Below are 14,311 nucleotides of genomic sequence, written 5' to 3'. Positions count from 1 at the left end.
GGGCCACAAGGATGACCTATGTAGCGGTTGCCTAGAATTACAGTGGCCCAGACTAAAAAGGAGCATCTTCAAATTACTACCGTATGAAGGGCCAAAAGGGCAAAAAATACATATAAATACATATTCAGCAATTCCCCACGAAAACAGCATGTTTAAAAAAAAAGTTCTTCGATCAAGCTCAAAATTTTTCTGGGGGTTCCTTGGCCGAAATAATTAGACCCGTATTTTTTTTGTTTGGCTATTAGGGTGACCTACGCCGTGTTAGGGTGATCCAAAAAATGGCAATTTTCGTCGATTTTTTCAAAAACTACTTTTTTTTTCAAAAAGTCATATCTCCGCGCCATTTCATCCGATTTTAGCTGTCCTAGGCGCAAAAGAAAGGTGATTAGTTTGGCTATTTGGGAAAAATAGTAAGAAGTTTCAAAAATCTAGCTTAACATTTGAAAAGATCGTATGGGAACTAAAAATGCTGTTTTGAAGGTCTCGGTTGGTTGCGTCTTTTAATTACGAAAATGTTGGTACCCTAACATGTATAGATCATCGCTGAAATTTTAAAGTTATCGCAATTTTCATCTCAGAGTATCGAAAACATAACTTTACCATTTTTTGATATGTTATGTGAAATTTTCAGAGGAATATTTTCAGACATAGGCTCTTTGCTCCCGAGACCTTCAAAACAGCATTTTATGTTTTCATTCAACCTTTTCAAATGTTAAGCTAGATTTTTGAAACTTCTTACTATTTTTTCCAAATAGCCAAACTAATCACCTTTCTTTTGCGTCTAGGACAGCTAAAATCGGATGAAATGGCGCGGAGATATGATTTTTTGAAAAAAGTGGTTTTAGTAAAAATCGACGAAAATTGCCATTTTTCGGACCACCCTAACACGGCGTAGGTCACCCTAATAGCCAATCAAAAAAATAAGGGTCTAATTATTTAGGCCAAGGAACCCCCAGAAAAAATTTGAGCCCGATCTGAGAACTTTTATTTGAAACATGCTGTTTTCGTGGGGAATGCTGTATAAATAAAACAATTTGGATAAAAATTTTTTTTTTTTGCGCGGGAAATTTAAGGAGGGAAACATACACTGAAATAAAAAAAAGTACCAAATTCCTAAATTCTAGGAATATTGCCACTTTTCCTTATTTAGTAATCGGGTTTTTTGGATTACTTAATAAGGAAAGGAGGCAACATTCCTAGAATTTAGGAATTTGGTACTATTTTTTTATTTCAGTGTAGGGCAGTTAATGCTGTGTTTATTTTTAAATTGAAAAAAAAAAATTTTTTTAACGAATGAAAAACTGTGCAAAAATGATGTTTATCAATTCTACGGAAAACTTCCAAATGAGATGGCTGAAGACCACCGATCTAAAAGCATAATGATCTGGCAACCCTGCCTCATGTTTTAGCTACTTAATTGTAATTATGTACTATTTTTGAAACCGGATCTCACTTATCTACAGTCCAGACTCGATTATCCGAAGGCCTCAGAAAAATGCCACTTCGGAAAATCGATTCTTCGGATAATCGAATCACGTAAAAATCTTAAGCAAGCCCCTTAACAACTCTAAAGTAATTTAGAAATATTAAATCCAAGATAGCGGCCAAAATGGTGGTAATAAAATATTTAAAAAAATGCATTTGGTAATTTTTAGAGCAATCTGCCATTCGAATTTAACTAAAATGGTGTCACAGAATTCGATTTTGATGTTAGAAGTAAGAAAATAAAGAAACAAGAAAACAAAATAATGTTGTTCGTGATTCGATTATACGAAGTCCCATATAAACCTTCGGATAATCGAGTCTAAACTGAATATGAAAACTAACAATAATAGCCCTGTTTCGATTATATGTTCTATCGAATCATTATAGGATGAGATTCATGGAAAAAATATTAGAAATCTTATAATACAATTTATTTTTATTTGTTTAAGCATTCTTTAACCCTTTAGGCCTGAATTTAGAAAAAAAAATAATTTAATGTTGGAAAAATTATTCTTATCAACATACGAAAATTATGGGCTAGTTTTGGGAATTTTGATTTTTGGGTAATTCATGACTCATCAGGCCTGAATGGGTTAAAACATGAGCAGATTATTGAAAGTTATATTGATAGAATATTTCTAGATTTTTTTAATAGGTCCTATAAACACATGCAAGACAATAGTTTATAGCTCGGGTGAGTTTTCGAAAAGCCGTAAGAGCCATCGTGACCTCCTATACTAAAATTCGTTTTTCTCTAAGTTATAACAAAATATAATTTATTTTTAGTGTGGTTCACTTAAAAGACGTGTAGATGAACAATCTTAAGCATTTTTGAAATTGGCTTTTCGTAAGTAGGTCGAATACCGATGCAAAAAAGGCTTTATTTACCATTGACTCTTACGTCTTTTTGAATACTAATCCGAGATAGGTCCTTTAAAAAAAAACTCTAGATTTTAATGAGCTTCTATGATTTTTTTTGATGAATGAACGCAGTAATCGTAAACGACATAAGTTTTAAACTAATTTTAAAGTAAGAATTCCATTTCACGAAAGACTTTTTTTAAATGAGTTATCACTTCAATAATTATTATAACTATTATTATCGATGTATTGTTTCATATGCGATGAGGTATGGTTGGATTTTAAATATCAGATTTCAGATTGTAGTGTTTATTTTTTGCGCTTTAAAGGATGAGGATTTTTCGAAAGGATGAGAAATTTTGAGTGATTAGTCATGCTCGATGGTCAAATACCGAAAACGAGACGATTTTTTTAACTTTGTGATTTATGACCCTATTTCAATATATTCCACAACTCAATCTATGACACCACTTCGTGACTTAATTTCGAAACGCAAACAAAATCACCCACAAATCTCGCCCAGCAATCATCATGTTTCGACAAAGTTTAACACCCTACAAACGGCGCCGTGGTGGAACGCACGTTTCGCGCGCAGTTAAGGAGAAGTCCATTTAATTTCGAACTGTTACGCAATCTCAAACCTCTGCTCGCACTGCTGGGTTGGATGAAATCGCAAGAAGGTGGCAAAGTGAAATGTTGACCGTTTATGGGCTGTTGTGGCGGTCTGTTTGGGAGTACACCCCCTTTGGGTCGTGAACGACCTTTTTTTCTCGGGCAGGCCGATTATTATCCAACTCATTAAAGGCGTTTTCGGGCCGCAGTGATGGCCATATGTTGACCCGTACGGAGTGTATGGCCCCAAAAGAGGCTCCCCTCCTCTTTAACGTCGACCATCAGTGATTTATGACTGTAAAATTGTTCAACACTCTCAGAAGAAGCATATGGCTCGTGTGTGAATGTGCGTTCTTTTTTATTTACATAGATGTAATAAAATCACGTGTCATGTCAGGGAGAGGAGAAGAAAAAAGGTTGAAAAACTCTATTCCTTTTATGTTGAAATAAACACCAAATTAACGCAGAGGTCTAGAGGCGATAGCGCAAAAAATAAATCCAGACAGAAATAAGCACGCAGACAATAACGACCGAATATTCAGTCAGGTATCAACGGCATCACTCGCGGTGCTTAAGTTTGGTGGATGCCTTGGCTTGACCTGGACAGCCGGTTGAGCCACGCAGCAGACGCAGGGGTCTCAATAATAACCTCTCTCGGCGGCAAGGTACGCAAATTGCATAATGCTCGCGGTTATTCTTGGCGATGCTTTTGTTGTTTATAAATAAGTCACGGTGTGTTTACAAGCTGAATGAAAAAATATGAAAATCTCCAACATCACGTCTAAAATGATAGATTATGATGTCAGAGACAATGATTCTTAGATATGAAAAAAATGTAATACTCTCTTGAATTCAGCGACAAAATTATATTAACATTCCAACGCCCAAGGCTCCAAAAAAGTTGGAACGGTAACTTCAACTCAATGGTTCTCGGGCATAACTCAACCAATCAAGATGATTCTTCTTTCCAGTGATTTGTTAGGATGTCTAGATGATTCTAGAACTTTGCAGAACTTAATTTGATCAAATCTGTAATTTTTGCGATTAAAAACATCGTTCCAACTTTTTTTTTCGCGTACAAAAAAAAATTCGCCAAAAATTCCGCGGAGGCAGTCGTTTTGAAAAAAGGTGGAACGATGTTTTCGGTCGCAGAAATTACAGATTTGATCAAATTAAGTTCTGCAAAGTTCTAGGATCATCTAGACATTCTTACAAATTACTGGAAACAAGAATCGTCCCGATTGGTTGAGTTATGCCCGAGAACCAGCGAGTTGAAGTTACCGTTCCAACTTTTTTGGGAGGCTTGGGCGTCCGTGTAAGTTGGACATGCGTTGGGCGTTCCAGTGTTAACAAAATCATACTAGGTAACATGATTGCTAATTAATTCTAAGACTGTGAATAACGTCATGATTCGAAATCCGGACACTTAGTAGCATATCATTTTTGTTATAGCTGGCAAAAAATCATGTAATAAGTTGGAAATGTAGAAATATCATCAGGATGTAGTATAAACAGTCAGTTTCAAGAAAATGCACGCAAAATATGTCTTTTCAAACAATTTTTCATCAGAATTTCAAAATTAAGATGACTTGTTGTGCTTCGAATCCCGGACACTGATAAAAGCTGATTCGAAATCCGGACACTTTTGCTTCGAATTCCGGACACTCGATTTTACTTATGAATCGCACAAATTTGGACTGAAATGTTAGTGAATGGCATTCTTTAGGTCTCAAATAAGCTGTTAACATCAAAACAATCGATAGTTTATATAAAAATTTGCTAGAATTTAAGGAAATCGTAACCATAAATTTCTGCTTTGCCTTCCCGGTGCTTCGAACGCCTAAGAAATATTTCAAGTGAAATGTTTCACATTTTTTGTAAACTTATAATTTTATTGTATTTAATTGTTTTGGCATTAACTACAGCGTTCAAACAAACTTTAAATGAAAGTTGATGTTGGAGTTCATCAAATAACACAGTTTTGGCATTCATAATGCGAACTTATATCCAAATAATTGATAAAACAAAATGAAGTGTCCGGGTTTCGAAGCGTCCGGGAATTCGAATCATGACGTTATAAAGATGCATTCTGCTAAAACGCAGATAAAAATGTTCGTGGTGAAATTTCCTGCAAGCTTCATGCATTGGTTTTACTGACAAAAATCGTCTACCCAACACTAAATGTACTTTAAAAAAAAAGTTTTGCAAAGTTGCTATTTTTCGACATAAAACTGGCTGAGAAAACACTTAAATTTAAATGATAGTCAAATATTGATAGTATATCTTGATTCTTGTAAAATAAGCTATCATCCTATGACAAAATAAAGATTATTGAATCATTTTATGTATTTATACAAAAAAAAAATCGATTTTTCGTCTTTTCAGTACATTGAAAGGAAGGCTCGAAAAAAATTGTATATTTCATTATTATTTCTTGCCTAAGTGAGCATTGTTCCTGAAATCATAATTTACCATTTGCTTATGCTTAATTTGTACCGTAAACCGGGTTACCATTGATAGGATTTCAATTTATTATTCAAATATTATTCAAATGGTAAGACTTGTCTCTAGTTTTCATTTTTCAAACATGAACTAGAGTACACAGAACAAAATATGTAAATTTACTCGACACGGAAAAAAATGAATCACATGTAAATTCATTTGATGTAAACTTGACATTCGACGTAAACGGTTGAATCACACGTAAAATCATGTTTTTACGTATAATTTGTTGCAAATTTACATCAAATTGCATTTAAATTTACATGTTTAATGACATGCAAAAGTGTTACATAATTTATTTACAACATTCGGAAATATGTTTTTTTTGTGTGGTTAGAATTCTGGGGCGACTTTTTTAGTCACTGTGTTTTTGCAAATTTCAGCATAAAAGCGTGCAAAAAAATTGATTACGTAAAATTCACCATTTAAGTAATAGTGTTTTTAATGTTCATTAGATAAATAAAATCGCAATTTAATGTGTGTTTATTAAGCTTATTATTTTCAAATAAATGTATATAAATTTTAATTTATGTAAATATAAAGTTTCAAATTTGATAAAAAAAAACGAGAAAATGATTTTTCTTTTTTGAAATTTTTGAATTTTTGTAGCTTGAATCAAACATTTTACAAATTTAAAAAAATAAGTTCAGTTTCCGTCCATAAATCTGAAGATATTTACATTTTTCGAGATGCATTTTTCGAGATGAGATTTGTCGTGATCAAGGATACGTTGTAGGGCGAACAATATGATTTTTGAAGTTCGATTGTGTCAATGTTGGTCATCAAAAACAGTTGAAAGTTACAGCACAGAATGTAAAGAACTTAAGTCTTGAATTTCCAATTAGTAGTATTAGTAGTAACGATGTTATTTTTCAACAGTTGAACATTAAATGTTTTCTGATATGGCTTGAATTATTTTTTTTAATGTGAATTAAAGTTACCGATTTGGCAAGATGAACACACCGCACCCTGACCGGATGGCGAATTCCGATCGATGGCGTCACCGCGCACAGCACTGATCAATCCGAAACCCCCCTCCCGTGCATGCCCAATAAAGCCCCCAGGGTCTTTAAAGCGGGTGGCCATGGTCGGGGGTGGAGCGCGAAAAGTTGAACCTCTTCACCGCTGCATTCGTCTGCAGTCTGAGGCTGAGGCCAACCAAAAGATGAGCCGAAAAAAAAATGTTAAAACTAAAAATAATCATAGCAATAAACGAGAAACCTTGAAAATCGAGCAAAAACAACCGCGCAAAAATTCGCACCACCATATCGGTAAAGAAAAAGAGAGGCTTCCCTCCATTCATCACGCTATTGGACAACACGTAAATTACACCCGATCACCGTAAGCAAACATCCAACTATGGATATTTTCACGCGGATGGAGTTGACACGTTTTTGGCTTGGAGGATTGGGTTTCGATGATGGACGTGCACTTTGTTTTTTTTTTAATGGAATTATGCATTGCTTAAATGAAACTGAAAAAAAGTTTAATGGATACGAGAAACACAACTATTTCAAAATCAAACACAAAGTCTAAAACTGAGCTTTCTCTCACACGTGACAAGATTTACGGCAGGTAATTAGGATCACTTTCTAATGACTTCATCACCTGGCCCGACCGATAAGAGAAAAAAAAGCCTTTAGCGCCTAATTGCTCATCATAAAATTCTCCACGGTCTCCACCAAGACAATAATTAATCGCCAGCATCAGCACTAATCTGCGAGCCAATCCCGTACAAAAACACCACAGCCGACCAACCGTAACGTCCATCGAAAGTGAAAACCCCCTTCCCGAATCCATCATTTAAAGCGCGTGAAAATCGCTGGCTAGCCCAAATTTGCACTTTCATTGAGCCGCGCGGCCACTCGAAATTAGCTTATTTGTTTTTACTTTCATTCAAGCCCCTCCCCGCAACACCTCTGGCGGCTCCTAATGGGTAATTGGGAAACTGGACCACTCCGGAAGAGCAGGGGGCGGGCCCCGGCGTAGAAAATAACCCACATTTGAGCGCGAGCAGTTCGGAAAGTGAATTTCATAATTGTAAAGCTCCGGCACGCAGTTTTCTCAGAGTTTTTTTTTTCTTGTCTGGGGGAGGTGGTATTTTGGCACTTTCGCTGATTCGATTTTCGCTCAGCTGATAGGTTTTTTTTGTCGTTTTCATTTTCGTTCTCTACACTGTTTGACCCACTTTTGGGGCGAACAATAAAGGCTGACAGTTTTTTTTCCATTGACAAATTTTATTTATTGCCGGAATCACTTTCGAAAGGTAACACAGATGGCCGAAAAAATCGATTCGCTATCTACGAAATTGTCTGGTATTCCTTTTCTAACTCCTTCCAAAAATGTAAAGGTAAGGCTACCAACTGTACGGATTTTTTCCTTACCATACGGATTTTTGAACCCCTTCGCGAATTTTTAACAGGCCGGAATTTTTGTAGGGAATTTTACGCATAATACGGATTTGTACGGAATTTTAACAACTTATTAATCATTGAATTGCTTTTTTGATTTGGTCAAAGCTTTTGTTAACTAGAAATTTGTATTTTTCTGTGAGTTTGATTTAAAAAGGAAGAGTTTTCCGGGGTTTCCTCAATTCAAACTTGATTATCAATAATTATAGAGTTTTTGAACTATTGTCTTTCATATGTTGATAGGAGTTGTTTTTTTGTCGGCTTCGTTTCGGGCGCGTTTTTTCGATTTGATGAAGAGTAGCGTCTTTTACTTACTATTTTTGAAATTTGCTCGCGTTATCTAAATTGTACAAACAGTAAAAATATACTAATAAGTCCAGCCCATAGCACTACTGCTCGGTTGGCACGCGTTCGATTAAAAAACTTTTTAAATAATTTTTAAATAGATTTAAAATTTTTTAACCGATAAACAAAATGCTTAAGGTCACATCACTGCCACTCGTGAATCCTGACCTCATACCCATCTACTAACCCCCTCAAAACTCATGTGATACTTTGTCGGAGAAGCAGTCGATTGGGCGGTCTCTATCACTCAAGTATCGGACTAACATTCCCATCCACTTCCCCGTGACTCTACCACTGGTCGTGGCCGGCGCCGGTATTGATCAGCATGATAGGGGCCTTTGAGAAGTTGCGAAGCGAGGAAAGATAGCACCCACTTATCTTCCACGGCTCGTGGATGTAACTTCTGGAGGTCCTGGTCAATAACGGAGTAGCAACTGCGGGTGGGCACCTATGCTTATGCTTATGCTTATGCTTATTGTCTTTCATATGTTGATAGGACCTTTTAAAAAAAACTCTAGAATTGTTCTTTTAGAAATTCCTTACTAAATATATTTATCCATTTCAAAAAGCATTCTAAAACTTGTGAAAACATTTGAACATTTGAATTAATCAATCTAGAGTTTTTTATAAAGGTCCTATAAACTGTTGTGCTTCACATGTTATAGGACCTTTAAAATAAAAAAAAACTCTGGAAAAGTGTTCGTGAAAACACTTAGAACGATATTATTCGTAAAAGCAAACTTGACATTTCGTAAACTTTTAAACGTTTAACAAAAAAAAAATTAAGAACATATTGATTTGATTCAAATCACGGTTTATTTTATGAATACTCCCTCTGAGAATATTGGCTCGAGTCTCGACTCGATTCAGGCTCGATCTCGAGCCAGATCGACGAGGCTCGAGCCTAAATTCTCAGTGGGCTTTCAAACGTGCAAGTCATAAGCACTCTGATAGCATTTTGTGGAATTTGTTAGCTGTAAAAACGACACAGGCGTACATTTTAATTCTCAAATTTATTAAATTTAATTTATCTAAATAATTACTACTTTTGTTATACCATGGTGTCATATCGACAAAGTGTACGGATTTTTGCTCAGCAAGATTTGGTAGCCTTATGTAAAGGCAACATTCTTTGAGTGCTTCTTATCGTCATATACTTACATTTGGGCAGCATTCCAGAGTTGGACAATCCATGCCGCTCAAAAATTTCTGGCCAGGAACAAGCTTCTTCATTTCAATTTCTACCTTTCAAAAAATATCTCAACTTTCCGGAAAAAATACTTTAAAAAGCACAATTGAGTTTTAAGGGTTAAAAGATCGATAAACTGATGATTTTGACAATGGTCAAAATCATCACTTTTTCAAAAAACTTTTTCGTAAAATTCTGATAACTTGTGAAGAGTACATGCAAACCTTCTAAAAATCAACTCTCCCATATAGAAATTGTCAAAAACCATCAGAAAAGCCAATTTTTTCAACATTTTTATTTTTAAAAACGTTACTTAATCCACCCTTAGGTGGTTGGTGCCTTCCTCTCATTCAAAGGGTAATGCTATCCAAAATAGACACGCTCATGGGAAGGTCTTTTTAGGTCGCATGATATATTTGGAATACGTTTTCATCAAAATATCTGAGATCTGGCCTCCAAAAAGTGTTTAAATAACACTTAAGTGCTTATAACTTTTGATAGGGTTGTCAGATCTTCAATGTTTTGAACGCGTTGGAAAGGTCTTTTGATTACCTGTTCAACGACGGGTTGCATGATAGATCCGGACAACGTTTTCATCGTGATATCTGAGATCCGGCTTCCAAAAAGTGCATAAATAACACTTAAGTGCTAATAACTTTTGATAGGGTTGTCAGATCTTCAATGTATTGGTCGCGTTGGAAAGGTCTTTTAAATACATTTCTAAAAATGTATAACATGTCGGGGTTTCTTACAAAAACCACCCTTTTTACAATCTTCCGGATTTTTGTCAAAATCGTTTTTGTAGCATAACTTTTGAAGTACTTAACTAAACTGCATAATTTTTAATAGCGACTTATGGGACCCCAAAACGGATCGAATGACGCCAAAACGGACAAAATCGGTTCACCCAATGTCGAGATAATCGAGTGACAATTTTTTCAGTTTTCGAGTGATTTTATAGCCTTTCCTCAGTAAGGTGAGGAAGGCAAAACGCTGTAACTTCACAAGGATTGGACTTAGGACAGTGGTCAATATGGAGACTTTTATGTCTGGAAAATGGATTCCCGTATTCGGTTTCTGAAAATTTTGACGTTTAGAGCACTTTTCAAAGAAACAGTTTCAGTAAATGATTTTTGTATTTTTCCAGGTGGTTTGCTCCATTCTGAAATTTTCGCGAGTCCTTTTGTAACATCTTAGGCTATTTTCATAAAAAAAATTGAACGAAAAACAAATCGTGCGCTCACCCTCAATTTTGACTTTTAAACTAAAAAATCAAAAAATCTCATAAAAGTGGCGTATTTTTTTCTTTCAGTTTATTTTTTTCGGAAAGCCCGTCAAATTTCCTACAAGTTTGTCTTTGACCACTTTTTGATACGATGCAACGGTTTTGAGATACAGAAATATTTAAATTACGAATTACTAAAATATTTAAAATGCTTACGCCCTTCTCAAATGTCATTATCGAGTGAAATTGGCTCCTAAACACAAAATGGCTTACATAAGCGTAGGATAACATGTCTACAAAGTTTCATTGAAATCGGAGAGGGTCAAGAAAAAAGTCCCTAAAAATTGCTCTACAAATTTGTAGGACATTTAAACTCTCTAAAAAGTAAGTAAAATAGAACAAAAATTCTAGATAAAAAAATGAAAATTATATAAAATATTCCATGAAAATAACATATCTCACCATTTTTGACAACTGAGTAACGGGAAAAGGCGGCGATTTTAAAACTATTGAACAAGCTTCATGAAAATACTTTTTTTTTAATTTTGAGTATGCCATCAAATCGGCCATCTAATATTTCGTTTTGACACCAAATTTTTATCTCCTCACTTTTTTGAACTACAAATTACTGAAAATCGTGTAAAAAATCTGAAAAATGAACGGGCCCCACCGTCACGAAACACCGAAAAATGGACCCAAGATCCGTAATCAGACTTGTGTTTGCGTGAGTGTGTTTGTGGAAAATGACCCAACAGACTAATGAACAGAAAAATTGCAAAAGAATTTCCCAATTTGTAATTTTCAAATAAGTTTGCTTATAGAAGATAGAAGAATAGTTGGAATTTTGATTAGGGTGATGATATTTCAGAAACTAAAACGAACTAGTTGTTTGGTACAATGCAATTTGACCATATTTAGGATCTTATATTGCAAATAAATGATAATAGTGTACCTAAAGCTAAACAAACTATTTTGATACAAATAACAAAGCAACAAAGCAGATGAAGCAGATAATTGCTATAGTTTGCTCCAAATTTATTGGTGGCCAAATGTTGTCGGCAAACCCATCCAAATAAACGCTCCAAATCTGACAAGCCGAGACAATCGATACAAATTCAACAAAGCTTCGCGGAGTGCCCCCACCCCTCCTCCTCATCCAACCCAGACAATAGCGCAGACATTGTTGTGGTGGAACCTCTTCAGTGGGGGCTCCGTTGTTGTGTGGCTCATCGTGACTTGTTTGGCCCAGCCAGCTGGGGCTGGGGTCTTAAATTTAGGTTACGCGCGATTTATCTTCCCCACACAGCCTCTCCCGCAACGAGATAAGTTTAATTTTAGACCCATAACTCTTCTGACTGACAGGTTCGAACGCAAGGAGCCCGAAAAAAAATGAAAGCTTTTTGGCCGGGCCCCAGATGTTCGCCAGCATTAATCGAACTTAACCTTGGCCTTCGTTTGACTTTTGCTGAGCAGCAGCATGATTTTCGTGAACACTGGGAGCAATTGCGCGAGCTTTAACAGCGAAATAATGTGAAGCCTGACGTGGGATTAGACAAAAAATATTTAGGGTGAATTGATCAACTGGGGCAAACTCTTAAAAATTAAATTATTTGGAATAAATTTTTGTAGCTTTTTTTAAGTTTATCAAGGTAAAATTGCAAATAATTTTGTCCTTCAATGACACTTTCACCCACATGCCCTTAGGGTGTGTTTTTAGGACCCATTTGGAGACAGATGTTGTTAGGCTCCATAGAGCACGTTTTCAGACACGGCAGTCGTGTTGCTGCGATAAATTGAATTATGGGCAACTTTTGGTTTCGCCAGCAGCAGAGACATCACGTGGAGAGTAGAGCGCTTTTGGGGTCACGTTTAACACCACACTGCTGAGGTCGGCTGTGAGCTGATTTGGATACTTGGTAAGTGGGATAAACGAGGTAAAATATATAGAAGATTTACTCATATTCGAAAGCTGTATTGTAAATATTTTTGGGTAGGACCTCATTTTATTATTAGGATTTTATTATTTATTTTATTAAGCAAATTATAATTTAAAACTTATCCATCTTTTTGCCTGTTTCTGGCTTTCGTTCTTAATATTTTTGATATGTTTGTGTTTATTATTTCTGATAGTTTTACGTAGGGGAATTATACCCATTTTAAGCCTAATAAGCTGTCGTTTTTGAATGATGCTGGATGATCTGGAGTGTTCCTTGAAATTTACTAAAACCAAGTACACCAACGAGTAGAGCAAATTTTTGTGAACATTTCTGTTTATTTTCACTTTTATTAAAAGTTATGCTATTCCTTTTACATGCATTTGAAAAAAAAATCCCAAATGCATTCTAATCAGTCGAGTGCATTGGGCCACGCCCATTTTCCTATTTTCAGCTTAGTTCTTTTTTCCTTCCAGCGCTATTTTGGGTCTGCTTAGTGCTGCCAAAATTGATGAAATTTTAAGCGTACACTCACGTAGCATTTATAGAGAAAATTCACTGGATCACAGACGCTGCTGGTGGTATTGGTGGCCACCCTTTGTTCTTTGTTTGCCTTCGCTTCTCACTCGGTTTTCTACAGCCTTCGATTGGAATGGGTCGTCAAAATTCAAACGTCAAAAGACTTGGCGCGTTTGTTTTTTTTGATGGCGCTTGCTAATTATTTACATGTTTCGGGATTATTTTTCAAGTGAGTGACTAACTAATGTGCAAAAGAACATGTTGCCGGTAATTGGAATTAATTTTATATCTTAAGCGCTTTGAAAACGTTAGCGCAAGTGAAAAGATATTGATGGCGACTTTCTTTAAGCAGTTAACCTCTCATCTTTCGTGTGGATGTGTGTGCCACCAAAATGATGAGAAATGGTCTCGCAAAATAATTAAATCTTCATATGACGAAGATAGGTGTTTGATTATAGAATAGTAGTTTATGCAACAAGTTGCAAAAAGTGGATTTTTTCAGCACGAGTCGTACATTTATCCAACAAGGTTCACCGAGTTGGATAAATACGAAGAGTGCTGAAAAAAAAAGTTTTGCAACGAGTTCCATACAACATTTTTTGCAATTTCGAAAAACACCCATTGAGTTAAATTTTAAGTCAAATTTTCATGTATTTTGTCAATAAATCGTTCAAATCAAAAAAATTTTGAAAAGTGATACTTTTCGAAACGAGTGCTGAAAAGTTCAACTTTTAAGCACCCATTTCAGTGCTGAAAAGTAGAACTTTTCAGCATTTATTTTGAAAAGTGTTGCTATTCGATTCTGTTTTTTTGGTACAGAAAAGTAGGCTATTTCGTCGTTCAAAAATGACAGGAAAAGTAAGTAGTTTCACGACGGAATTGCAAAAAGGGTATATTTCCCCTATATTCTTTAACCTTCATTTTGAGAACGCAATCCAATTTGCCCCACCTCTCTCAATTGTCCACCAGATGGGGAGTGACCCACAAGTGCTTCCTCGGCTCCTGACTTGCGGCTCAGATTATGGTAATTAGGTTCCCTCTGTCCTAGACACACGTACTGAGCACACACTCAGCTAACCAAACAAAACCATGGGAGGCAAAGACCATCGATAAAGGCTCTCACACCCTCGGGTCACATAAATATGCTCGCTAGGTCCCAGGTCCATGCCGGTGTTCCCCAACTAACCTTCAGCAGCAGTGCGCGCCCAAGACATGAACAATAATTGTA

The 14,311-nt window shown here is 35.9% G+C and overlaps 1 protein-coding gene across 1 annotated transcript in view; it reads right to left on the bottom strand.

Annotated features, from left to right (window-relative positions):
- LOC6032411 (ankyrin repeat and BTB/POZ domain-containing protein 2) overlaps window positions 1-14,311 on the bottom strand; it is a 168,861-nt gene that overhangs the window by 117,338 nt on the left and 37,212 nt on the right. The gene's annotated exons all lie outside the window — the stretch shown is intronic.

This window comes from Culex quinquefasciatus, chromosome 2 (assembly GCF_015732765.1).
Source record: "Culex quinquefasciatus strain JHB chromosome 2, VPISU_Cqui_1.0_pri_paternal, whole genome shotgun sequence".
Lineage (NCBI taxonomy): Eukaryota > Metazoa > Arthropoda > Insecta > Diptera > Culicidae > Culex > Culex quinquefasciatus.
This window is presented reverse-complemented; position numbering and strand designations above follow the sequence as displayed.